At 39.7% G+C, this 27,738-nt stretch overlaps 1 long non-coding RNA gene across 1 annotated transcript; it reads right to left on the bottom strand.

The window, feature by feature from the left end:
- Positions 1–1,609: 1,609 nt before the first annotated feature.
- On the bottom strand, positions 1,610–16,381 carry LOC138151767 (uncharacterized). The gene is made up of 4 exons (XR_011165911.1): positions 16,285–16,381; positions 10,444–10,557; positions 8,594–8,704; positions 1,610–6,705 (listed from the first exon to the last, which is right to left on the bottom strand). It is a non-coding gene; the product is annotated as an uncharacterized lncRNA (long non-coding RNA).
- Between the last annotated feature and the right edge of the window lie 11,357 nt (positions 16,382–27,738).

Raw genomic sequence — 27,738 nt, 5'->3', positions numbered from 1 at the left:
GTCACACAGCTAGTAAGTGTCAAATGTCTGAGGCTGGATTTGAACTCAGATCCTCCTGACTCCAGGGCCAATGTTCCATCTACTGTACCACCAAGCAGCAGCCCCTAACATTTGCTTTCAATTGCTTTATGTTTTTTTTCTCTTTTTCTTTTTGTAGTCATTGTGTATATTCTTTTTTTTTTTTTTGGCTCTGCTTCACTCTACATCAGTTCATATAAGACTTGCCCTGTTTCCCTATATTCGTTCTATTAGTTGCTTCTTACAGCACAGTAATATTCCATTGCATTCTTGTATCACAGTTTGTTTAGCTATTCCTTAATCAATGGACCTCTATTTTACTTGCAGTTCTTTGCCATCACAAAACTGCTGTTATAAATATTTTGGAGTGTATGGAGGACTTTCTTCTAATCAATTACCTCTTTGGGGTATTCTTTACTTAATTTCCAATTTTTTGTTATTCACTGGCCCCTTCCCTGATGCTTACAAATAAATCCAGATCTCCTCCATTCATTTTTAATTTAAACTTTTAAAAAATAAATACATTAATTTTTTTTTTTAGTTTACAATGTTCAGTTCCACAATTTTTTTAAATTCAATTTTTAATTTATTAATTTGTTTGTTTTCTTTTAGTTTACAGGATTCAATTCCACAATTCCTTGAATTTCACATTTTGTCCCCCTCCTTCCCCTCCCCCCCCATGGCGTCTTATAATCAAGTATAGGATCTGTAAATACTTTCACATTATACAATGGTCAGGTTATAAGGATGGATTGTACCAGCTGGAATGAAAAATGGTAAAGAGGACATAAAATCAAATAAGAGAACAAAAAAGATCACGTATTTTGCTTCCACCTGGATATAAATTTAGTTCTTTCTAGTTCTTTCTCTGGATGCACGTTTTTCTCTCCATCATGCGTCTTTTGGGATTGACTTATATCCCTGCATTGTTGAGAAGAGTCCAGTCTATCAAAGTTGGTCATCACACATACGTTGTGTCTGTAATTGTGTACAAATTCCTCCTGGTTCTACTCATCTCACTCAGCATCAGTTCTTTCAAGCCTCTCCAGGTAAATATGAAGACCGCCTGCTCCCCGTTTCTTATGGCGCAATAATATTCCATAACATGCATATACCACAACTTGTTCAGCCATTCCCCAATTGATGGACACCCCCTTAATTTCCAATTCTTTGCCACAACAAAAAGAGCTGCTATAAACATTTTTGTACATATGGGTCTTTCTCCCATTTCTATGATCTCTTTGGGATATAACCCTAGGAGTGGTATTGCTGGATCAAAGGGTATGAAAGTATTTATAGCCCTTTGGGCATAGTTCCAGATTGCTTTCCAGAAAGGCTGGATCAGTTCACAACTCCACCAACAATGCATTAGTGTTCCCGTTTGCCCACATCCTCTCCAGCATTTGTCATTTTCCTGTTTTCTCATCTTAGCCAATCTAACTGGTGAGATGTGGTACCTCAGAGTAGTTCCACAATTTTTTGAGTTCCAAATTTTCTCCCCCTCTCTCTCCTCCCCTCTCTTCCTCAAAGTGGCATGCAATCCTATATAGATTCTACATATACCTTCACATTCAACATATTTTCACATTAGTCATGTTGTAAAGAAGAATTATAACCAATGGAACGAACCACAAGAAAGAAAAAGCAAAAAAAGAAAAGAGAGAGCAAATAGTTTATTTCAATCTGCATTCAGGTTCTGTAATTCTCTGGATGGGGATAGCTTTTTCCAAGATGAGTCTTTTGGAGTTGTCTTAGAACCTTGTATTGCTGAGAGAAGCCAAGTCTATCAAAGTTAGTCATCACAGATACAATGTATCTGTAATTGTGTACAATGATCTCCTGGTTCTGCTTCCTTCACTCAGCATCAGTTCATATAAGTCTTTCCAGGTTATTCTGAAGTTCATCTGCTCATCATTTCTTATAGCACAATAGTATTCCATTACATTCATATACCACAACTTGTTCAGACATTCCCCGGTTGATGGGCATCTCCTTGATTTCCAGTTCTTTGCCACCACAAAAAGAGCTGCTATGAATATTTTTGTACATATGGGTCCTTTCCCCACTTGTATGATCTCTTTGGGACACAGCCCTAGAAGCGGTATTGCTGGGTCAAAGGGTATGCACATTTTTATAGTCCTTTAGGCATAGTTCCAAATTGCTCTCCAGAATGGTTGTATTAGTTCACAACTCCACTAACAATGTAGTAGTTTACTAATTTCCCCACATCTTCTCTAGCATTTACAATTTTTCTGTTTTGTCATGTTAGCCAATGTGACAGATGAGATGTGGTACCTAAGAGTTGTTTTGATTTGCATTTCTCTAATCAATAGTGACTTAGAACATTTTTTCATATGATTATAGATATCTTTAATTTTTTCCTATGAGAACTGCCTTTGACCATTTATCAATTGGTGAATAACTTGTATTCTTATAAATTTGACTCAGTTCTCTATATGTTTCAGAAATGAGGCCTTTATCAGAGAGATTGATTATAAAAATTCTTTCCCAACTTTCTGCTTCCCTTCTAATCTTGGTTGTATTAGCTTTGTTTGTATAAAAACTTTTCAATTTAATGTAATTAAAATTATCCATTTCACATTTTGTAATGCTCTCTATCTCTTGTTTGGTTATAAATTCTTCCCTTCCCCATAAATCTGACAGGTAAACTATTCCTTGCTCTCCCAGATTGCTTATAGTATCAGCCTTTATGTCTAAATTGTGAACCCATTTTGACTTTATTTTGATATATGGTATGAGATATCGGTCTATGCTCAGTTTCTGTCATACTATTTCCCAGTTTTCCCAGCAGTTTTTGTCAAATAGTGAGTTCTTATCCCAAAAGCTGGAGTCTTTGGGTTTATCAAACAATAGATTACTATAGTCATTGACTACTGTGTCTTGTATGTGTAACCTATTCCATTGATCCACCACTCTATTTCTTAGCCAGTACCAAGTGGTTTTGATGACTGCTGCTTTATAATACAGTTTAAAATCTGGCATGTCTAGGCCACCTTCCCTAGCATTTCTTTTTATTAATTCTCTCGATATTCTAGACCTTTTGTTCTTCCATATGAATTTTGTTAGTATTTTTTCTAGCTCTATAAAATAATTTTTTTGGTTGTTTGGTATGGCACAAAATAGGTAAGTTAATTTAGGTAAAATTGTCATTTTTATTATATTAGCTCGGTCTAACCATGAGCAACTGATGTTTTTCCAGTAATTTAGATCTGACTTTATTTGTGTGAAAAATGTTTTGTAATTGTGTTTATATATTCCCTGGGTTTGCTTTGGCAGGTAGACTCCCAAATATTTTATAATGTCTACAGTAACTTTAAATAGAATTTCTCTTTCTTTTTCTTGCTGTTGGGCTTAGTTAGAAAGATATAGGAATACCGAGGATTTATGTGGGTTTATTTTATATCTTGCAACTTTACTAAAGTTATTTATTATTTCAAGTAGTTTTTTACTTGCTTCTCTAGGATTCTCTAAGTATATCATAATAAATTTAAACTTTTCAATTTTCAGTTCTAAATTATCTCCCTCCTTCCATCCCTTCCCCACCCATTGAGAAGGCAAGAAATAGGATAGCCATTATACATAAGAAATCATTGAAAACATTTCCACATTAGATTACAAAAAAAGTAGAAAAATAAAGAAAAAATTTGTTTCAATCTGCACTCAGAATCCATCAGTTTGATTTCTTCCATCCTTAAAAAAGTCTTTACTTGGCCCTATGTATTGTTCCTTTAAGCTATCTTCAGGGTATTTTACCTTTCCTCTTCACAGCCAGACTTTTAGAAAAAGCTATCTACATTCTCACCTCTGCTTTTTTCATGTCCTATTCCCTTGTCAACCTCTTGCAATATGGTTCCTATCCTCCCCATTTGACTGAAATTGCTCTCTACAGTGACACCAATAATCTCTAAATCTGATGGCCCTTTCTCACTTCAGTATAGTTATCCTTTCTCAGCTTCTCTATAGTGTTTGAAACTAGATTATTCCCTTCTGGGAAATATCTTCTGAGTCTTCATTATACTTCTCTATGCTCCAGCTTAATTGATATATTTGCTTTTTCCTGTATTCCCACCCTCACGCTTTTGAACTGACTTCCCCATGTCTGAAAAACTCTTCCTCCTTCTTCTGTGTCTTGGAACTCCTAGCTTCTGTCAATGCTCAGTTCAGTTGCTGCATCTTTCAAGAGGTCTTTCCTGATTCCTCTGTTTGGCTTTTCTTCCTCTCCTTTTCTTCTCTCTCTATGAAGTTACTTGGTATGCATTATAAATATAGCTTTTATTTATTTATTTTTTAATCTATGGGCATGCATTCCTTCCCTCTCCCCAGTGGAATATAGAGTCTGTTTCACTTTTTTCTTTGTATCTCCAATGCTCAATCATTCTTGGCACATAGTGGACATTTAATAATTATTGGTTTAATACATTTTAACAAGGAGCAGCTAGGTGGCATTGAAGATAGAATGTTTGGCCTGGAGTCAGGAAGACTCATCTTCCTGGGTTCAAATCTGACCTTGGGCACTTACTAGTTATGTGATCCAGGGCAAGTCACTCAACCCTGTTTGCCTTAGTTTCTTCATCTGTAAAATGGGCTGGAGAAAGAAATGGCAAACCACTCTAGTATCTCTGCCAAAAAATCCAAATGGGGTCACGAAGAGTTGGATATGACTGAACAACTAAACATTATGACAAAGAGTAGCACATATTCTGAGACTACTTCCCCAATTCACATTTGAACTGGTGGACTTGGGTCTCCAAAGAATGATTGCTCTTACTCTCAGGGTCTTAGGGGTAACCTGGGAACCTCAGTTTCCAGTCCTGCCGCTCACAAACCCCAGTCAATATGCTTCTAATTGTTTTTTAACCAATAGCTTTGATTCACTTTCAGCCAAGATATTTATCAAGACTGTATAGTAAGAATAGTTGGTACTAGCGATGGTGGTACATACTTATAATCCCTGATACTAGAGGAGGCTGAGGATGGCGGTTCCCTTCAGTTCAGTGGTTCTGACCTATCGTAGTAGGGCTAAAAGACAATTCAGTGTCCTTACAAAGTCTGGCACTAATAGGGTGAGCTTCTGGGACTGGGAGTTGCCAGAATGCCTAATAAGAAATGAATTGGTCCAGAGCTTCCATGGGTGAAAAAGGAAGACATGGAATCAAAAACAAAACAAACAAAAAATAGTTGGTAGCATAAAACATTTCCCACATATCTGAGGCACATATTTCCCTCGCACAAATGAGGTCCCTAGAGAGAGTAGACCAACTTAGAGTACAGTGGTAGTGAAACACATCTGTAAGAGAACACATGTGGCCAAACTTCTGGCTACTAGAGGTCCTTTCTTGGATCCACAGCTGGTATCCTCTGGTACAAGGGGTCCTGTTCCTTGAAGTTGCTTCCTCTCTTGGGTGGTTTTCTTTCTGTATCTCTGTTGGTCTTCAGGGCGTCTCTTTGTCCTCTCTGGATTCATTATGTCCTACTGGGAGGCCCTCCCCACACCAGGTGATTCTCAGGGGCTTGTCTCAAACTTGAATCTTCCATATTGGAGCTTTGCCATCACTAGACCTTTTCTTTTTTTTTTTTTTAACAGAGGCCCAGTTGGATTCTTTCATCCAATCACAAGATTTCTTCTGTGACAGCCATTTTGCCTTCATCCAGTTATGAAAGCACTATAGTCCTTTCAAATTGGTTAAGAGCTTGTTTATACCTGCTTTATATTTTTGATTGAAAAATTATTCAATCCATGGTTCAGGGTTCTCTATGATTAATTAGGGTAGTGGTGGTGGTGGGCATGGTGGTAGAGGTGGTGGGCGTGGTGGGGTGTGTGTGTGTGTGTGTGTGTGTGTGTGTAATATAAACTTTCCCTTGCAAAAATAAAATCAAATTAACCAATGAATAATAATCAAAATTACATTTGTTCTGTGTCTTCCCTAACCCATAAAATTGATTTAAAGTGTTTATATGATACAATGGTGCCCATATAGCCCCTCCTCTGTCTTAATTATTATTTTTCTTTTGGGCCTAGGATGATGATGGCTTGGGGAGAGAGATTGACAAAGAGGTTCCTGATGATTCTGGTGCTTAGGTGAGACCAACTGTATCTCCTTTACTACCCAGAGTCATGGGGAACAATGCAGGAAGTGCAGGAAGCTGTGAGATAAGAGAGGGGATACTGGATCTATACAGTGTAGGACTGGTTATTTACTTATCTATCATTGCCTGAAATGATGACTTTTTTGACCTTGATGCAGGCGTTTGTTTTGATTGTTACTGACCTTTAATACAGATGACTGTTAGGGAAACTGAGCATGCTCATATAGGTCCCTACAAGTAGCCGCTGCCATTGAATTCTACCTGAGGTGAACTGGAAAGGCAGGGACAGCCCCTGCTGCTGACCTGAATGCATGGTGAACAAGAATGTTAGAGGCCTGCAGAGGTGACCATATCTTAGCGCTGGAGTGGAAGGAGGACTGAAATTGGAGGCTGACAGCTGTTGAAGATCCATCCCATTAGGTAATGAGCAAAGAAAGAAAGACTGGTTTCTCCCACTCCTCTTTCCTTGCTTTTCCGTATTGTAGCCATTGATCTAGAGCTGGGGTTCCAGATGCAAACACACAACTTTTCCATTATTCCTTTCCCAAGAGCAGGGGGTACATGTGGCTCTGGAATTTTCTTGACCATACGTGAAGGGAGAAGAGAGAGAAGTGTGAGGAGCTGTGGGAGATGGCTGAAGGTAGATAGTTCCTCATAGGAGTGCTTAACTTAATTCCTTTTATTTTTGATGATAAATAAACTATATACCCAACTGGGTCAGCCATGTGGCAGGAAGACCTGCCACCAAAGGGATACACCTCACCCCTATGTGGTTCCCCTTCTCCCTTCTCTAGGCTAGCATCCAGAACCATCTGTGATGCTTGACAGCTCACAAAACTTGGATGAGATGGGAGTCAACAATTCTATTTCTTGCAGTGAGATGGAGAAGCACTAAGCCTTGTCATCTGCCCTGCCACTGCTTTCTAAAGCTCCCCAAGTGTTATTTTCAGGCCCCCAGAACTCATCTAATCTACTGATGTAACCTAAAACTATTGGGCCTTTTCATTTTACCTTGCTTCTGATCCCTTAGAATTTCTGGACCTTGTACCTCAACTTTCTTTTATGTGTTGCCTCCCCCAATTAGACTATGATCTCCTTATCTCCTAAACTGTTTTACTTTCCTATTTGTAACCTTAGAACTTTAAGCACAGTGCTTGGCACATGGTAAGCAATCAATAAATGCTTTCTTTCACTGATTCATTCATTCATTCATTCAGTATCTTAGTCCTGCAAAATGTGAAAGGCAATTACACAGATACGAGTGGGTTCTCTAGAGCTGCCACAGGTCATAGATTTAATACTTTTTAATAATATAATAATTAACATTCTGAACAATGTTTCACTGAGCCTTCTAGATCAGAAGTGTCAAATACGTGACCTGGGGGCTGAACGCTGCCAGGAATACTGAGTAGGGCCAGAACCATATTTAAATGTAATTGGGAAATATTTAACAAAAACAAGTACAATAAAACATAGATAACATCATATTTTAAAACTAAGTTGATATATAGCACACAGAGACCCTTGTGTATGGCTTATTTGAGTCTGATACTGATAGTGGTGGTGAGGTGTTCAGGGAGTCTGAATTGTTTAGCTCAGGCTGCTGTGGCAGGAGATTTTTCCTAGTCCTTCCCATCCCTCCATTGCTAATGCCTTCTATTTCAGATTGCCATATACATTCTACATATATAGATATGTGTATATACATGTAAATCTATTTATATGTTGTCTTCCCTATTAGAATGTGAGTTCCTTGAGGTCAGAGAACCTATTTTTGCCGTTCTTTGTATCTCCAGTGCTTAACAAAGTGCTTGGTACATAGTAAGTCCTCAATAAATGCTTGTTGAGTGAATGAGAGACTGCAGAGTAGGTTAATCTGTGGGAGTAGTGTTGAAGGCATCTGCAGGTTGGGTGCCCTCTTGTGGCTATATGGGACACTGAAGCCTTTTAGAAGGTCTCTCCCACATGCCAGGGGAATGGATACTGTGCTGCTGGTTCAAGGAGTACAATGCCTAACATGTGACTCAGATTTTACTCTCTTGCTGGATAATTAATCTAATAACACACTGCCTTTTTGTAGTCATAGGGATGGAGGCACATATGCCAATTTGCACTGCTGATCTCTGGTGGACAGAGGAAATGAGAAGAGGCAGCATGATGTAGTAGAAATTGGTGAAACTGGAATGAGAATTAGTTCTAAACCATGAGTTCAAATCCTAGTTCTACCATTAACAAATCATTTAAGTTCTCTGGGCTTCAGTTTCTTTACCTGAAGAATGAAAGGATTTGACTAGACAGCTCTAGAATCCTTTTCAGTTCTAGATCCTCTGATCCCTACCACCACACCACACTGCCCCACCGCTTCTATTTTTTCTATCCATCAAAGTTGTTGCTGGCTGTAGCACAGGCAAGGCTGAGGCCACAATTCCCTTCCCTTCCCCCAACCCCAATAGCTACAGTCTCTTACCTTTGCAAGAGCTGCTATAGTTCTTGGGTTGTCTGGTTCCCAGGGGTCTTCTGACACCATTGCATTACAATACTCCTGGAGCAATACGGGGAAAAGCTTGCTTTTCTGTTTCTAGAACATAAAAATCAATGCTATAGGAAAAAGGCAGTGAGTGTAGAATGTGGCAAGAGACTGTATTTTTGAGCTTGGAAAGCCTAAGTGGGGAATTTGTATTTAGCAGTGAGAAGATGGTGGGGGAGAGAAGTGGTGCAGGAAGGGGAAAGGATATGTCAAGGGGCACATCTGGAAAATTCTCCAACTTGGAGGGGAGGAGTGAGGGAGAAGTGCCAAGAAAAGTTTCTAAGAGATGCCAGAACTTAGTTCTGTCAAGTTCCGGGCCAAGTTCTGGGCCGGAGAGTCCTGACTATCATCACTGCCAATGTGATTTCTGCACATGCATAGAGAGAAAGGAAAAAACAACCTGAAAACCCCCTCACCCATACCCCAAACCTTCCTCTGGCCTCTGCTGGAGATTGTGTTACATTCTATAGGGAACCAGGAGGTTTAAATGAGTGCTAGGCATTGTTAAGAAAAAATCAGTGGGGGCTATGGGTGAAGACAATGCCATCTATTGACGAAACAGGACATCATGAGTCAGTAAGTCCACAGGGAAAGAAACAGGAGGAAACAATAGGCATTTCAAAGGAGCACTGGAGGCTTAATTGAAAGATCAAGAAAAACATCACTGAAGGATTATATATCTGTGCAATAGAAGGTCTCCCCTCAGCATGTATAGCTTTTTTTTTTTTAGAAACATAGCCATGATAGCAATCTTAGAGAGATTTATTTTAAAAGGTCAATTGTTAAAAACAACCCTTTAAGCAAAAACCTGATGAACTTCAACCTTTCTGGTTTTCTTCCTTCCTTTCTTTTCTCTCATTTTCTTTCTTCCTTCTCCTTCCTTCTTTCCTTCCTTCCTTCCTTCCTTCCTTCCTTCCTTCCTTCCTTCCTCCCTCCCTCTCTCTCTCTCTCCCTCTCTCTCTCTCTCTCTTTCTTTCTTTTTAGAATTATTATGTTCCATTCTGGGCACCACAGTTGAGGAAGGATATTGATTAAAGGGCAGAGTGTGCAGAGGAGGATGACCAAGATGGCAAAGGGATGAGCTGAAGGAACTGGGGATATTTATCTTGGAGGAGAAAAGATTCAGAGAAGATACAATAACTCTACTCAAGTATTTGAAGGGCTGTGATGTGGCCAAGACATTATGTTTACTCTCTCTGTTTCTATGGGGCGGAACCAGGAATAATGGTTGGAAGCCACAAAGAAACAAATATAGTGGACCTCAGAAAAACAAAAACAAACCTCCCCAACAGGCAGGACTGTTTAGAAGTGGGGTGGACTGCCTTGGAAAGTGGTAGGTATCCCCACGTTGGAGGCTTCCAAGCAAAGGTTGTAATAGTAAACATATGAGATCTTGCTGGAATATTTCTTTTAATTCTTAGGGAATGAATACAACATTCTTATTTTATAATTTTGTATGTTGATTTTTAAAATAATTATGGGTAGAACAAACTTTTATATTTTATAATTAGAATTATACAATGTAAATTTTGCTTTAGAACTTTTCTGGGCAAAAGTTAACATAGTTATTATAAGCGCTTTATGAATAAATCTAAAAGAATGTTATGAGTAGTTATATGTTACATTAACCTGAGAGTTCAACTTTTTTTATTCAGAAAGAGATTCATGGAATAAAAAAGTTGGGAATCATTTGTTTGGAAGAAATTGTACTTGATTTCAAATCAAAGAATCTGGATTTAAATCTTATCTCTGCAGTATACTATCTGTGTAACATTGGGAAAGTCACTGACCTCTTTGGGCATTAGTTCCCTTGTCTGAACAATGAGGAGGTTGCACTAGATGACTTCCACTCTTGTGTCCTGCTCTGGGCATGACGATCTTCCATTTGCTCCCAGATGACCTTACTGTGAGGAAAGAAGAGGTCTGTGTATTCCTTTCCTTTCGCCCTATTTGGACCTATTTAGGTAAAAACTGAGGCAAAATGGGTAAGGGTGAGGTGATGGGGGATAAGGAGAAAGAAAGGAGAAAAAAGCACCATTTGTTGAGTCTGGGGAAGGCAGGCCCTATTTCTAGAGACTTTTTGAAGTACATATGGGGTTATTGAAGTTAAGGTTGCCTTTAAAAGCAAATTTTTGAAGTGGAGCTCCATTAAGGAAGAAACCAGCAATTACCTATTTACCGACCTAATCTCTCTGTCTCTGGTTAGAAGGTACATCATCCTTCATCTTGTAAACCAAAGGACAAGAGACACGCCCAAGACATCTACTCCTTTGAAATGAAGATTTGACTCAATTCTCTGTATGTCTTAGAAATGAGGCCTTTATCAGAGGCACTGGTTATAAAAATTCTTTCCCAATTTCCTACTTCCCTCTTAATCTTGGTTATATTGGCTTTGTTTGTACAGAAACTTTTCAATTTAATGTAATCAAAATTATCCATTTTGCATTTTATAATTCTTTCTAACTATTGTTTGGTCATAAAGTCTTCCCTTCTCCATAAATCTGACAGGTAGACTACTCCTTGCTTTCCCAGATTGCTTACAGTATCAACCTTTATACCTAGATCGTGCACTTGATTTTGGTATATGGTGTTAGATATTGGTCTATGTCCAGTTTCTGTCATACTATATTCCAGTTTTCACAGCAGTTTTTCTCAAATAGTGAGTTCTTATCCCCAAAACTGGGGTCTTTGGATTTATCAAATAGTAGATTATCATAGTCATGGACTGCTGAATCTTGTGTACCCAATCTATTCCATTGATTATTCCTCAGCCAGTACCAAGCAGTTTTGATGACTGCTTCTTTATAACATACATTAAAATCTGGTATGGCTAAGTTACCTTCCCTGGCATTTCTTTTCATTAATTTCCTCGATATTCTAGACTTTTTGTTCTTCCAAATTAGTTCTGTTACTATTTTTTCTAGCTCTATAAAGTAATTTTTTGGTAGATTGATTGGTATGGAACAACAAGCTATATTTAACATACTGTAGGCTTGTGTATGTGATTTGGGATTTTTGACAACTACTTGCTTTCTAAGTGCAAATAATTCAATTTTTTTCTTTTAGTTGAATGTGAACTATTATGTTCACACCTTGAAGAGAGTCCTTCCTTAGTACCTCAAAGTCAACTCAACTCTTCTCTTCCTGCAATCAGTCAATCATTTAATAGTTATTTCTCTGTTAAATCAAAGGCAGTGTGATATAGTAGATAGAGAATAGTCCTTTGAGTCAGAAAGACCTGGGCTAAATGATCCTGGGTGAGCTCCTTAACCTCTCAGTGCTCTGGGCAACTCAAAGACTATATATTGCAAAGAAAGTGTTGACCTATAATGATAAAAGTCTTCTCACTGCAAGTTCCTTATATTAACAAAAGCATAGATCCAGTCCTTAGCCCTAACTCTATCTATTAACTGGTACTTACTATGTACTTGGTTCTTTGTGAGATGCTGGGACTGAGGATACAAAAATGAATATAAAATGATACAAAAATCCCTGCCTTCTAAATGTGTACAGTTTAATTTAGGAAATAAGAAACCGAAACATGAAAAGAAAAGCAACGATTCACATATTGAAGCATGTGATTAGAGCCATGTCAGTGGTATAGATAGTACATGCCATTATCTTTATGCATATGACTATATATATGGGGTATCCAAGTCTTAGTAAAGTTTTAAGCTATTTAAGAAACTGGAGCTTAAAACAGTATTAAGACTTTTGGGATACCTTGTATAAGGTACACAGTCCTACTGGACATTTCCACCTGGATGTCTAGCAGGTATCTCAAACATACCATGTCATAAAACAAAAATCATATATCCTTCCATGCTCATCCCTCTGCCAATCTTCCTTCTTTCTATTGATGGAACCACCATTCTTCTAGTTACCCAGGTTCAAAACCTCTTTTTGAGTCACAGACCCTTTTGGAAATTTAAGGAAGCCTATGGTGCCCTTCTCAGAATCTTTTTAAAAAATGAAAAGAAATTCTAAATTTCAGTTAAAGGGTTAGTGAAAATAAATATGCAATTTTTTTCCCCAACCAAGTTCACCGATTTCTTGAAATATCTTCATGGACCTCTTGTGATTCTATGGACTCCAGGGGGAGAAACCTTGCTCTAAGATAAAATTCAATCTCATCAATCTGCCACTTAAAGCCTTCCACAGACTGGGTCCCATCTATTTTTCCATTGTTCTTTCAGATCACTCCCTTAGATGCATTTTCTGTTTTAGTCAAACTGGTCTGCTAGCTATTTCCTGTATGTGAAATAGGGGAGCAGACCTTCAATCAAGTCCCCCAGCTCAGAATATAATCATTTTGTTTCTGAGATGTGAAGCATGAGCACTTACTCTGGGTGAATCTAAAAGAGCAATCCTATTGACTGAAGAAAGATGGGCATGATCCTGGTGACCTCTTAAAGACAATCTGTGTTTGATGGAGTTTAAGATCAGAATGCTCTGTGGAGGAAAACCATGCAGAGGGTGGTGCAGAGGGAATTTCTTGCTCATCCCTCCCTCACCGTAAGTCATGGCATCTAGCAGTGACTTGCCCAGAAGGACACACCTCATTGAGCAGTTCACAAAAGTTTGAAGTATAATTGAGGGAGTAGAGACATATGCTCCAGGTAGAAGCAGATACAGAAAGGTAGTCCCTTATGGGAGGAAGTTGATTTTAAAGTAGCTTTTAAAGATTGTCATTTAAAAGCTGGGGGTGAGAGTTGTCTATTTTCTAGCAGCCAACAGGATTTTTCCTTCTGATTCACTCAAGGAGTGGTGCTTATGCCTCATTAAGAAATCAGGGCATATATGTATGCATCTTTATAATTGGTTTAACACCTCAAAAGTACCTTGTGATTGATTACATTCTGGGTTTTCTGGATTGGGGAGCTGGTGAAACATCAACTTGTCTCCGGTGACATTTCACCTTCCACCTTTGTACCTTTGTGCACATGTCCAAAATTTATCCCACCCTCACCTCTACTTCTTAAAATTCATTCCTTTCTTCGAAGGATAGCTCAAGGGTCACCTCTTGTCTAAGGGGAGGCCTTTCCTAATCCTCCAGATTGTGTTTTTCCGTCTTCATAATACAAAATCACTTTATATTACTAGGGATCTACATGGTATTCCCTTGTCTGTGCACACATATTTGTGTATTTCCCCTAGGAGACTGTAAGCCCTCTGAGGTCAGGGGATATTTTCATTTTTTTGTCTTTGTATCTATCCCTAGTACTTGACATTGTCATTTGGACATATTACTTACTAAATCTTTGTTAAATTGAATTGAATGAGGGCTTAGAGGAGGGGAAGAGATTATTGTGGCCTGGGCTGGTCAGGAAAGGCTAACCAAAGAGGTTAAATCTGAATTTGGTCATGAAAGGACACATAGGATTTCTATAGGTGAAGGGGGCAGGAAGAATAGTATGGGAAAAGAAAAGTGCAGAGGCCAAAAAAAAAAAAAACCACATGACAAGACTTACTCAAGGGACAGAGAATACACCCATTTATCTAGAAGGGAAGTTGATTAGTCATGTCTGACTTTTCATGACCTCATTTGAGGTTTTCTTGACAAAGAAACAGTAGTAGTTTGCCATTTCCTTCTCCAGACCATTTTACAGATGTGGAAATTGAGGTAAACAGGGTTAAGTGATTTGTTCAGGGTCACATAGCTCCAGAGCCACATACCGAGGCTGGATTTGAACTCAATTCCACATGTAGCACCCTATCCACTGTGCCCCCTAGCTTCTCCTGAAGGGAAGTAGTGGGGAATAAGGCTGAAAAATTAGGCTTATGTGGTGGCTACGTGGCGCTGTGAATAGAGCACCGGTTCTGGAGTCAGGAGGACCTGAGTTCAAATCCAGCCTCAGACACTTAACACTTATTAGCTGTGTGACCTTGGGCAAGTCACTTAACCTCAACTACCATACCTTCCACCCTCCAAAAAAAAAAAAAAAGAAAAATTAGGCTTAGACTTACGAGGAGCCAATTCTATCTCTGCCCAAAACACTTTTTTAGGAAGACCGATGGTTCACTTTTCTGCTCTGAGGCACTTTTGTGGGTAAGAGCTGGGGATGGAAGACAAACCGGCATTTTGGTCAAAGGATCCAGATAGTTTGGGAGGAAGCTTGAAGTGCTCCCAAAGGCAATTGCCCATGTGCCTGATATCTAGCAAGGCGACAAGGTAGGTGTGAGCCTCTACGTGCAGGTGAGATAAACTAGAAAGGGCATTGATATCCTTAAGACATGGTCTGGACTTTGGGTATGAAGATGAAAGAGATGTCATATCATGTTCAGGTACCTTTTCACCTATATATTTTTTTCTTGCATGAATAATATTTGAGGGACAGAGAATTGGCCTCAGGAAAATGTGGCTTCAGGTCCTGCCAAGGTCCTGGACTGTGTGGTCCTAGGGCAAGAACGTTTCCAGGCAAGTTTCTAAGATCATCAATTGCAGATCTGAATTGGTAGGGGGAAATTACTCACCTATACTAGCCTGGCCTGGAATCAGGAAGACTCATCTTCAAGTTAAAATTTGGCCTCAGACCCTTACTAGCTATGTGACCCTAGGCAAGCCACTTAACTGCTTGCCTCAGTTTCCTCATCTGTAAAATGAGATGGAGGAGGAAATGGCAAACCACTCCAATATCTTTGCCAAGAAAACCTCAAATGGGGTCACAAAGAGTCAAATGTGACTGAAATGACTGAACAACAAACAACACTAATAAAATCATGTGACCAGACCACGGAATGAGTTTTTGTACCTAAGTTGGTGGGCATCTTATTTTCTTACCAACTTTTTTCAGTTATCTGATGTTTAAGTCATTCTCTTCACTAACAGAAAGAAATCTGGGAATCAGAAAATCATGGTTTGATTTCTAGAAACTACTGTTAAACTCTTCAAGCCTCAGTTCCCTTTTCTATAAAATGGAGATAATACCTACCCTACTGAACTCACAGTTATTGTGAGCATCAAGTGAGAGAGAATTTTATTGTAAAATTGTGTATAAATGCCAATTGTTATTATTAACTACTATTTATTGGGTGACTATGATGAACCCTGTCTATAATTTATAATTGAACCATTGTTATACAAATATCAGCTATTTATCATTATTGTGACATTACTCTTTTAGAGCTTAGACTATTTGAATATTATGGGAGTCCACCTCAACCAAACCATTAACTTTTCAGTGGTAAGTCTATCACGTAGATAAACTACATGGGTCTGTAGTATATTCAACACTGATCACCTGTTCTGTTGTTGCTGTTAACTACCGCTACTGGGCTTGTAATGATAAAATATGAAATTTGGCCATTGAGGGAATCCTGCCCAAGTTTTCCCTCTCCCTTCTGCTGTTTGATTGGACTGCCTAGAGAGTTCAGTCAGTGGACTGGCTGGCCTTATCCTAATAAAGACATTCCACAGGCATGGTGTGAACTGTGTTAACAAATGGATAAAGGGTAACTGTCACTACAGCCTCCAGAAAGACTCTAAGAACTTAATCACTGTCCTTGAAACCTGATTGACCAAAAGCTAATTGCACCTCTAAAGATGGAGGGACTGAAGTCTGGAGGAGCTACCCAGGGGTTCCAGATGAGGACTGTTGGAGGGACCCCAGTCCAGATGTGAGAATCCTTACCTCATACCTCCATAGGAGTGTATCCTTTTAATGCCTCATGATTTTTCCTCATCACCTCAGTCGTATTTTTGTTGTATTACTTCTTATCCTTGCCATGCTGATAGCTTTTACCACACTGTGGGAATAGTATCAATAGGTGAATTGTTTATCTTTTTGAGTCCCTAATAAATACTTTTAGGATTTGAAGGTGAGTTTACACAGCTAAACATAAAAAAACCAAGAAAATAAATTGTCTTGTCTATGTCTACATCAGTTTTTATATACTACTTTGGTCTGTGACTAATTTGTACATTCATTCAGGAAATCATACAACAACAAATATTCATGAGTGACTACTCTGTACAAGAGGGCTGAAACACTAGTTCCTGCTCTCATAAGGTTTATAATATGGTTGGAAAAACTAGGATATACATGAAGACAAAAACATGTTCTTGCTCTCACAGAGTTTATATTATAATCTAATTGGAAAGAGATGACATATATACACAAATGGTTAAATACAAGAATTAAAGAATATTAAACACACCAGAAGACAATACGCGATAATTCAATTCAATGAACATTCAGTGCTACTTTATACAAGGCCCTGCAATACAAAGGCAAAACAAAAGATAAGCTCTTTTCTTAAGGAGTTTACATTCAACTAGGGGATATAACATAAACACATATACAATAAAATTTGAGCAAAGAGTAAAGAATGGTGACTAAGGTATTTGGGGAAGTTTTCCTGAAGGACTATTGGAGATGGGGAGCATCATAGTCTGCAGTTTGGGGGTGTAAATTTTGAGTATCTTACTGTGATCTTGAGAAAATTTAACAAATGGCTTCTTACTATTTCCAAATGTCTCATCCACTTCAAAGGTCAATGAACTATCACCATTGAGGGCATTCAAAGGAAATTACTAGAGACTCTGCAGGGAATGTCAAAAGAAAGAATTTTAGAAATGTTTTGAGCAGGGTAGTATTGTCAGAATAAGCATAAAGCCTTCCAGGCTATGAATTGCAGGGTATTGTGTTTGGTGTTGGTGTCGAGGATCAGAGTTGTGAGAGTTGGTTCAGATTTTTGAAAAAATTCAATCAGACTTTCTCTTTAGCCAAAGGGAGCTTTATTAATGCAAAAGCATGAGGGCCTGAGACTTAGCAAGGAGCTAAAAAAAGGCAATGATATAGGAAAAGGACCAGACTCATATAGCCAGAAAGTTACACAGCCTGTAGGATGATGATATAATTTTAGGGTTTCTAATGGGGGTTAGAGATTTAGGGACGAGGAAGATGGATGACACAGGATAAGGGAAATGGGAAATTTTATGACCCAGGATGGGGGTGGGGGGTGACAAGGAATTCCATGGTCCAGGACAAGGGGGACGTTTTATGGCATTTCAAGATAAGGGAAGAGATTTTAGGTCATTCTCAGGCTCAGGAGGGCCTCCCAAGGTACTGAGAAAGTAACCCTTAATATTATGTTAACCCTTAAGCACCTTTGTATCCACTTCATTTCCCCACTCAATCACTAGGCAGGAGAATTCCTTCCAGTAGCAGCTTCTTACTGTACAGAGGTGGAGTTCAATACAAGGGCCCAGAATTGGTTGAGGAGGGGTGCAGAATTTGGTGCCTGCTGAGTCCAGGGTGGAGGAGAGAGGAAGGACATCAAGGGTAGAGGTTGGTATACTAAAAGTTGAAAGAGGGATTTCTGCAGGTGAGAAGACACAAAACAAACCAGGAGATTAAACAAGCATAGACCAAGTATAAGAGCAAGTAACATAATTAATAATGGGTCAGAATGGGGGAAAGAAGGGAGAGGAACCACAAACCCCAGGAGGAGGTGGGGGGAGATATCAGGCTGGAGTGGATGTCTTGCATCCAAGAGGCTGCCTGTAATATCTTTTGTGTGTTCAAAGGATAAATTCCATTCAGGGTCTCTGGGGAATAGGGGAAGAGCTGTGGGGTATGTGGGCGATACCTAGTATCCTGGGAATGATGGTGACACACCCAGCAATCATGTACTCTGACTTGCCCTGCAGTGTGCCCTATTGAATTAAGGCATTAGACTTCCAGTCCCAAGGAAGCAGGCCTAACCCTAGGCACAGGGTGGGAATCAGGAATCGGTGGGCTACAAACAGAAGTGGTTCAAGGTGGGGCCCAGAACACAGCATAGCTAGAGAGCACGCTGGCAGGTCCCCACAGTGAGGGGCTTCAATGCAGTCTCCTGTGATAACTTTTCTTGCTGGTCACACCCTACATCTTACCTCACATCTCACATCTTGCCTCCTGCTTGCTTCATCTGCCTCAGCACTCCTGTCTGCCTCATTATTCACCCAAATGCTTTTGGGAGAGGGACAAGGGAGCCGTCCCTGCCTGAGTGGGGATGGGGAGGGGAGTAAAATGAGGCTGAAGCAGCATCCGGGGGATGATGAGGAAAGTGTGGAACAGGTATCCTTGTTGCATGATAATCTACATAATTGATAGTCTAGGAGACACAAATCTGACAGACAAGTTCAGTATGGAGGGCCCAGATAGAGAATAGAGGAAAACAAAGAAAGAAACCAAGAGCCCCAAGATGCTGTTATTTACTTTTGACATACAGAATTATCTGATCTTGTTATTTTCTCAAAAGTTTCCACTCTGATTCCAGTATCTTTAGAAAGATCAGATGTTATTGAGGATCCAATTCCATATATGTAAATATAAGTAACAACATTTTGCAGGTAGAAGCTTTCTACCCTTGAGTTCAATAATTATACAGATGAATTTACTTATAAGAGACTGACTTTTACTCTCCAGTTATCATTAAAAAAAACTTGGGAGGATTCATAAGTAATTAATTCTAAAAAGTGCATAACAATAAGTTGCTTATAATAAAACATGTTTGTACCACAGAACACACAGTATAAACAGGTATTATTTTCACAATAGTAGCAAACTTTGAAGACGTTGCTTTTTCCATTAATACAAAAGTATTCCATAGGTCACCTCCCTTTAAGAAATTTGCACTGAAATTCTTTTCCTCAAACAAAAGACATTTCTGACCTAGTTTCAGTAATTAATAGAATAACATCTAGGTCCCTCAATCAGTTGTACCAATACCCAATTATTCAAATATCATTTCGAAACATTTAAGGACCTTATTCCATACAGACATATCTAGTGACAGGCAGAGGACTAGGCCAAATACCCATTTACCAAGTTCTTTAATATATAAAAAGGAACATAATCTTAGGCTGAATAGCTCAGATTTTTTTTTTTTTTTTGGCTTTTAGAGGGGGGAAGGCAGGGCAATTGGGATTAAGTGACTTGCCCAAGGTCACACATCCAGTGAGTGTTAAGTGTCTGAGGCTGGATTTGAACTCAGGTCCTCCTGACTTCAGGACCAGTGCTTTATTCACTGCACCACCTAGCCACCCCGCTCAGATCTTAAATACACACTTTATTACAGTAGTTCAAATGTATCCCAGTCTTAGTCTATGGGATAATGATTCAACATTGTGTTTGTACCTTTGTTTCACAAACTTCTTTTCTCTTTGTCTACTTATTTCCATAGGGATTTACTAATTTACCCAGTTGTTTGAAGTGTGGAATGACTACACATTCAGACTGAAAATAGCAAAATTTCACACATGTGCATTATGTTCACATATCTTTTACTACCATTTGCCTTGATTACAGAAATTTGCCATAAAAAGGAAAGGCAAAGACATGATTAGATAAAACATCATTTTTCCAACCATGCACTATCAGTTCCACCTCATAGCCAGACTCAGGAATAGTTAGGTGAAAAACATTCCTTTTCAAAGGAACACAATGGGGAAACTGAGCCAGGATCCCATCCTAGGCTGAGGCTAGGATTGTCCTCTCAGCTTTTCCAGACACAGACCAAATATAAGAGCAAGTAAAGTTACACTTGTAACAGTCATATATTTTCTCTGAGTAACTGGTGGCATTTCTCTCAGAAGGTGGATTATTGACTATTGACGGATTTCAATGATCTATCAGATAACTCAAAATAAATCCATTATAGTCTGAAGAACTTTTACCTCAGATGGCAAGTTTTACTAATCAAGAATTTTCCCAGGACTTAGATTTCAAATTTAAACTTGTCCTCATGCAAAAGCCAATCATTAGAGACCATTTCTTATATTTCTCATATACTTGCAAATTCTCAGCATGCCAAGTTCCTTGTTTAGGAACTCCATAACCCAAACAAGCTCTTTGGAAAGCTTATAAAATTAGGGAGGATGGAGAGGGACCCCTGAGAAGGGGTTGCCTTTTCCACCCTATAGGATAGAGCTGCTGTGAGCTGTGCTTTTGACTAGCCCTGAGGACTGCTCTGAATGGGCAGAACCCTCCTTTCCATACAACGTGCACACACACACAGTAATCAATTACCAACTTTAGGTTTTAGCATTATAACAACCAGCAATCTTAAAATTTTCATGAGTGATAGCCCAAAGAAGGATGGATTGTCTTACCCAGTGCAGACAACTGCTGGCTTCTTACCTTATGGGAGGCCCTTCCAGGCTTTCAGTGGCTGGGGCTCAGGGCCATTACCAGTGGGGCCCTCATGGTAGCTCATACTCCTTCCCCCTCCTTCCTTTGCCAAGTCGGGGAAGGTAAATTTGCAGGTGGGGAGGAAGGGTGAAACTCTCTTTTCCTAATCTGATCTGGGATGAGAGGAGTTAAAAAAAAAACTCCAGGGCTGTTTACAGTTGTACTGAAATACTCTCTTGATTTAAGGGGAGGGAGTGGGAAAGGGACTAGCTGGGGTTATCAGGAGGTGTTTCAAAACTCCTCAATTGTAAACCTCCCAAAACCTTAGAATCGGCTAAGCGGGGTTTTTTTTTTTGTTTGTTTGTTTAGTTGTTCTAACTTTTCACTTCTATGCCCATCCCTTAAAAATTTAGCGTGGGATGTTAACCTTTCAGACCGACAGTCATGAGTCTAGTGCCCTTTCTTAGGATACCTGAAGTATGAACCAATGACTGTTTCTCTGAAAGCACCTATTTAAGGCTGATCTAAGGACACAACAAACCTAGAAGGGAAATTTAGAAAATTCACAGTAGGTTTGAATATAATTTTTATCAGTATCTAATTTTTGGAACAAATTAGCTTGCAAATGAAAATATAGTAGGCCTTTAGAATCACACAAAAAGATTTTGCAAAACAACTGAAGTATCACAAATCCCCAGAGTGCCATAAAATACCAAAAGGTATTTACCTTGAGGAGGAAGTTGAGTTTTTTTCCCCCTATGCAAGAACATACCCAATTAAACTAGCCTTATCACAATAACAAAGTTTACCAGGCCTTTAAGAACTTAGTAGGAATTCTACTACACTGAAAATGTTACACAGGGTTGAGCAAATTAAATCTGGATTCATAATCATTAGTGGTAACATTTTAATTGCTAAGCCTCAGGCCCCAGGGGCTTTTGCCCAGTAAAGCTCCCTTTGGCTAAAGAGAATGTTATTATATGTAATAACTTAACCAATACTCTTAGCACTTTAAAAGAAAAGAATAGAAAATGCATATAAAGTTTTAAGTTAACAACACAGGGTACAGAGACCTAGAAATTGGGACACCGGGATCCCCAGAGGAAAACCAGGCTCAGAAGCCCACAGGGCACAGAGACCTTGAAACCAGGGTGAAGGAACCCCCAAAGAAAACCAGGTACAGAGGCCCACAGGGCACAGAGATCGTGAAACTGGGGTGAAGGGACCCCCAAGGAAAACCAGGTGCAGAGGCCCACAGGGCACAGAGACCGTGAAACTGGGGTGAAGGGACCCCCAAGGAAAACCAGGTGCAGAGGCCCACCTCCCCCAACATCCCACAGGGGAGGAGAAGGAACAACACAGAGTAAACCAGGGTGCAGGGGGAACAACAAAGGGCAAAAAGTACCCTCAAGCAGAGAAAGGGGACTTTTCTATAAATTTTGGAGACCAAATTTCTAACTAAGCTTGTTTTGTTTAGAAATCCCCTCCACAAATCACTTTTCGAGAATATTTTGAGGTCAGGCTGTGTTACAATGGAACACTAGGCACTTTTCCGTAAGATCTCTTCTCGAATTTCCCTCCTAGCAACCTCTTACCTCTTGTCCCAGCATCCCAGGAGAGGGGAAGAAAACAAATGTGACCAACCCAGCGCAAGAGCGCCCCCTTATACGAGGGTCCACAGTGGGACTGACCACCCAGAAGTCAGTGGAGCTTCAGACGCCACTGACAGTGTCAGGGAACTCCAGGGGTCTTGATGCTAGGGAGACAGTAGGAGCAGAAAGGTCTGGGGAAGAGAACAAGGAAAAGGGTGCTTACCTGTTATCCCAGTGGCTAGGAGAAGATCATCAGAGTCCAATTAACACTCGGACTCCCGGATTTTGGCACCAAAATGTCAAGGTTCAGAGTTGGGAGAGCTGGTTCAGATTTTTGAAAAAATTCAATCATACCTTTAGCCAAATGGAGCTTTATTGAGGCAAAAGCATGCAGGCCTGAGACTCAGCAAGGAGCTAAACAAAGGCAATGATATAGGACAAGGATCAGACTTACATAGCTAGAAAGCTACACAGCCTGTAGGGTGATGATGTAATTTTAGGGTTTTTAATGGGGGTTGGAGATTTAGGGACAGGATGAGGTAGATGGATGACACAGGGGAAATTTTATGACTCAGGATGGGGGGTTGACAAGGAGTTCCATGGTCCAGGAGAAGGGGGAAGTTTTATGGCATTTCTAGATAAGGAAAGAGACTTTAGGATGCTCCCAGGCTCAGGAGGCCTCCCAAGGCACTGAGAGAAAGCAACCCTTAATATTATGTTAACCCTTAGGCACCTTTGTATCCACAGGCACTGTATAAATCTTGATTCTTGACCTTGAAGAGCTTATACTGTAGTAGAAGAGGTCACAGGTATCCAAATAATTAATATAATGAAGAATGTGCAAGGGACAAATAGGTAATATACAATTAGTGCTATGAATTTAGAGAAGATGGAGCCCCTGGTAGATTACAGCAATCCTGGAAGGCTCATGGAGGTGTTAGGGTTTAGGTTGGACCTTGAAGTGGTCCATAGGTGGCACTTGTATATGTGGGAAGGAAAGGTTAAGGTGAGTACTCCAAATATTGGAACAGTATGAATAATGGCATAGAGGATGCATAAGCATATTTGGGAGTCAGTGGGTACTAAAGTATATGCAATTCTAGGTTCTTCAGTGGAGAAGTGGGTTTGAACTAGGTGGTCTCTGAAGTCACTTCTAGAAGGCAGTTATGTTATATGAGGGGTAAGAGCACTGGACTTGGGGTTAGAAAGACCTGAGTTCAAATCCCATCCTAGACATCTAATTGCTTTTCAATCCTGGGCAAGTCACTTAACCTTTTTCATCATCAGCTTCCTCAGCTGTAATATGGGGATTATAATGGGTTTTAATCCCAGCTCCTTTGACCTCCAGAATATCATATTCCAAGCCCTTTGATCCCTCAATGTTGAAACTGCCAGGTCATGTGTTATCCTGATTGTGTTTCCACAATATTCAAATTGTTTCTTCCTGGCTGCTTGTAATATTTTCTCCTTGATCTGGGAATTCCATAACCTGGTTATAATAATCCTAGGAGTTTTCTTTTTGGAATCTTTTTCAGGAGGTGATTGGTGGATTCTTTCAACCTCTATTTTGCCCTATGGTTCTAAAACATCAGGGCAATTTTCCTTGAGAATTTCTTGAAGGATGATTTCTAGGTTGTTTTTTTGATCATGGCTTTCAGGTAGTCCAATAATTTTTAAATTATCTCTCCTGGATCTATTTTCCAGGTCAGTGGTTTTCCCAATGAGATATTTTACATTGCCTTCTATTTTTTCATTTCTTTGGATCTTTTTAATAGTATCTTGATTTCTCATAAAATCATTAGCTTCCATTTGCTCCAATATAATTCTGAAGAAATGATTCTCTTCCAGTGAGCTTTTGAGATTCTTTTTCCATCTGGCAAATTCTACTTTTTAAGGCATTCTTCTCCTTATTGGCTTTTTGAGCCTCTTTTGCCATTTGAGTTAGCCTGTTTTTTAAGGTGTTATTTTCTTCAGTCAGGTTGTTGACTCTCTTTTCATGATTTTCTTGCATCATTTTCATTTCTCTTTTCAATTTTTCCTCCACTTCTCTTATTTGGTTTTCAAAATCTTTCTTAAGCTCCTCTATGGCCTATAACCAATTCATATTTTTCTTGGAAGCTTTTGGTGCAGGAGTTCTGACTTCATTGTTTTCCTGACATTCCATGCTTTGATCCTTTTTTGTCCTTAAAAAAGGAATCTGAAGTCGGATTGCTGTGCTTGCTCTGCTTCCTTTGCTTGCTCATGTTGCCACTTGTTTACTTAACTTTTGAACTTTTTGCCACAGTACAACTCTACTTCTAGAGAGGAGAACTTTGTCCCAAATCACTGGGGTTTTCTCATCTGCTGGAGCTATTAGTTGGCTGCCCTCTCTGAAGCCTCCACATGCTCTGGTGCCTGGTCACACACCCCAGGACCTCCACCCAGGACAGGGATCCAGATCCAAGCAGGTTAAAGCAAGAGTGATTACCCCTCAGAATGGTTGCTTGGTGCCCCTTACAATCTGCAGGCCAGGAGCTCTGAAGCAGCCATGTGGCTATGGCCACCACTCCTCAACCGCTTCTCCCTCTGGGGAGCAGAGGCTGAACCACACTCCTGGCCTCCCTGTTCCCAAAGTCTACACTGACCATTCACTTTGTCTTTGGCATTTATGGGTTGATAGTTCTGGAAACCACCACAGCTGCCGGTGATCTACTCTCCCGACATCCCTAGCCATGGCTGATTGGCCACCCTGAGGTTAAAAACGTGGGCTCACATGGCCTGGGCCCAGCTCCCAATGCACTGCGATGGACCCTTCCTGCCAGCCTGCTGGTCTGTCTTCAGTGGGAGATTTGTTTCTCTCTGTCACTTTGTGGATTCTGTAGCCCTAAAGTTTGTTTAGAGTCACTTTTTATAGGCATTTGAAGTGGTTATGGGGGGAGCGCAGGGAATTTTCCTGCTTCTATGACACATCTTGCCTCCACCCCTAGAAAAATACTTTTTTCTACATCATTTATTGTTGAGAGTACTATGGTAAAGGTAGAGAGGTAGGAGGGTGAAAAAGGAAAGTTCCCTTTGTGAATAAAATGGTCCCTTCCTTTTTGAGAATTATGAATTGTGATAATAAACCTCAGAGGTAGAAATGTCAAGTTAACCTGGCTCTTGAGTATTTTTTAAAGCATGGTAGACATCAGCAAGAATTGCCCTCGGAATGCAGAGGTGTGCTGTGACTTGCTAAATGGGAGATTTCAAGAGGGAAACAATAATAGCTTGGAGTGAGGGGAAGAGGAAACCTTTGCTGGGCCTGCTAGGAAGGTGATGGTCTGGAGAGGAGATGGGGCTGTAAAGACCTAAGGAAGACTTGTATAGAATATGAGGTGAGGGAGGAGGAACTGGAGGCCAAATCAAGTACTGAGGAGTCACAGCAAGGATCACTCATGATTTAGTAGCCATCACTTAAAAGGAGTGGAGAGCCTGGAAGAAAATATTCCAGAAGGCAAAGTATTTAGGTTTACAACCAAGAATGATGTACTCAGTAAAACTGAGTATAATCCTACAGAAAAAAATAGACTTTTAATAAACTTGAGGTACTTCCAAGCATAACTGATGAAAAGATAAGAGCTGTAGAGAAACTTTTAAGTTGAAACACAGAAGTGAAGAGAAACAAAAAGATCAAATGAATCATAAAGTTGGTGATGTGGAACTGAAGCTCAGAAGAGAGATTGGGACTGGATATGTAGATATGGGAATCATCTGTTACAGATGATAGCTGAAGTCATGAGATGGGTTCATCAAGAGACCAGATTTGAACTCAGATCATCCTAAATCCAGACTTGGCACTCTATCCATTGCACTATCTAGCTGCCCCACCACCTCCAATGTATACATATACAAATATTTAAAACAACACATTTATGGCAACAAAGAACTAGAAACAGTGGATGCTCCATTGATCAGGGGATGGCTAAACAAAATATGGTATATGAATGCAATGTAATATTTAGAATTAAAAGATGTCTTGGATGATTCATCTAAAGTGCTAAAGAGTGAAATGAACACATCCAGAAGAATTATATATGTAATGGAGAAACTATGGCATAGTGGGGAGAGAGAGGGAGAAAGAGAGAGGGAAAGAGAGATAGAGACAGAAAGAGAGACAGAGAGAGAGAGAGAGAGAGAGAGACAGACAGACAGAGAGACAGAGAGAGAGAGAGAGAGCGCACTAGCGCAAGCATGAGAGCCAGATGTCATTGGTGTTATATAAACCTGGGTTTTTTTTGTTTTTTTGTTTTTGCTTTTTGGAGGGCAATTGGGGTTAAGTGATGGGGTTAAGTCACTTAAATTTCCCAAGGTCACATGGCTAGTTTTTGTGTTAAGTGTCTGAGGCCAGATTTGAACTCAGGTCCTCCTGACTTCAGGGCTGGTGCTCTATTCACTGCACCACTTAGCGGCCCTGGAAACCTGGGTTTAACACCCTCCTCTGATACATACTGATTGTGTGACTGGGCAGATCACTTTTGTTTGCCTCAGGCAACTCTTAAAAATCATTATTTTTACATTGTTGGTGGAGTTATTAACTGGTCCAACCATTCTGGAGAGCAATTTGGAACTATGCTCAAAGGGCTATAAAATTTGATTCAGCAATACCACTTCTAGGTCTGAATCCCAAAAAGATCATAAAAATGGGAAAAGGACCTACATGTACAAAGATATTTATAGCAATTCTTTTTGTGGTGGCCAAGAATTGAAAACTGAGGGGATGTCCATCAATTGGGGAGTAGTTGAACAAGTGCTATATGAATATAATGGAATACTATTGTTCCTTAAGAAATGATGAACAGGTGGACGTCAGAAAAACCTGTAAAGGCTTACATGAACTGATGATGAGTGAAGTGAGCAAAACCAAGAGAACATTGTACACAGTAACAGCAACAATGTGCAATGAATAAATCTGATAGACTTACCTCTTCTTAGCAATGCAAAGATATAAGACAATTCCAAAAGACTCATGATGGAAAATGCTGTCCACATCCAGAGAAAGAACTATGGAGTCTGAATGCAGATCAAAGCATACTATTTGCTCTCTCTCTTTTTTGTTTCTTCTTTCTTGGGGTTCCTTCTCCTAATTGGTTCTAATTCTTCTTTACAACATGCCTAATGTGAACATATGTTTAACATGAATGTGTATGTAGAGCCTATATCAGATTGCATGCTGCCTTGGGGCCGGGGGAGGGGGAGAAAAAAATCTGAAACTCAAAATGTTGAAAACTAAAAATAAGTAAATTAATTTTTAAAAAGCACCCATTATTTTTAGAGCAAAGAGCCTTGACTCTCGAAGATGGGGACTTAGCTTCAAAGCTCACTTCCTTGTGTAACTTTTGGCAAATCACTCAACCTCCCC

Source organism: Petaurus breviceps, unplaced genomic scaffold (assembly GCF_028583685.1).
Source record: "Petaurus breviceps papuanus isolate PSGF00001 unplaced genomic scaffold, PetGlider_PUasm1.0 90919, whole genome shotgun sequence".
NCBI lineage: Eukaryota > Metazoa > Chordata > Mammalia > Diprotodontia > Petauridae > Petaurus > Petaurus breviceps.
The sequence above is the reverse complement of the archived record's forward strand: the minus strand, read 5'-3'. Positions and strand labels throughout refer to the sequence as shown.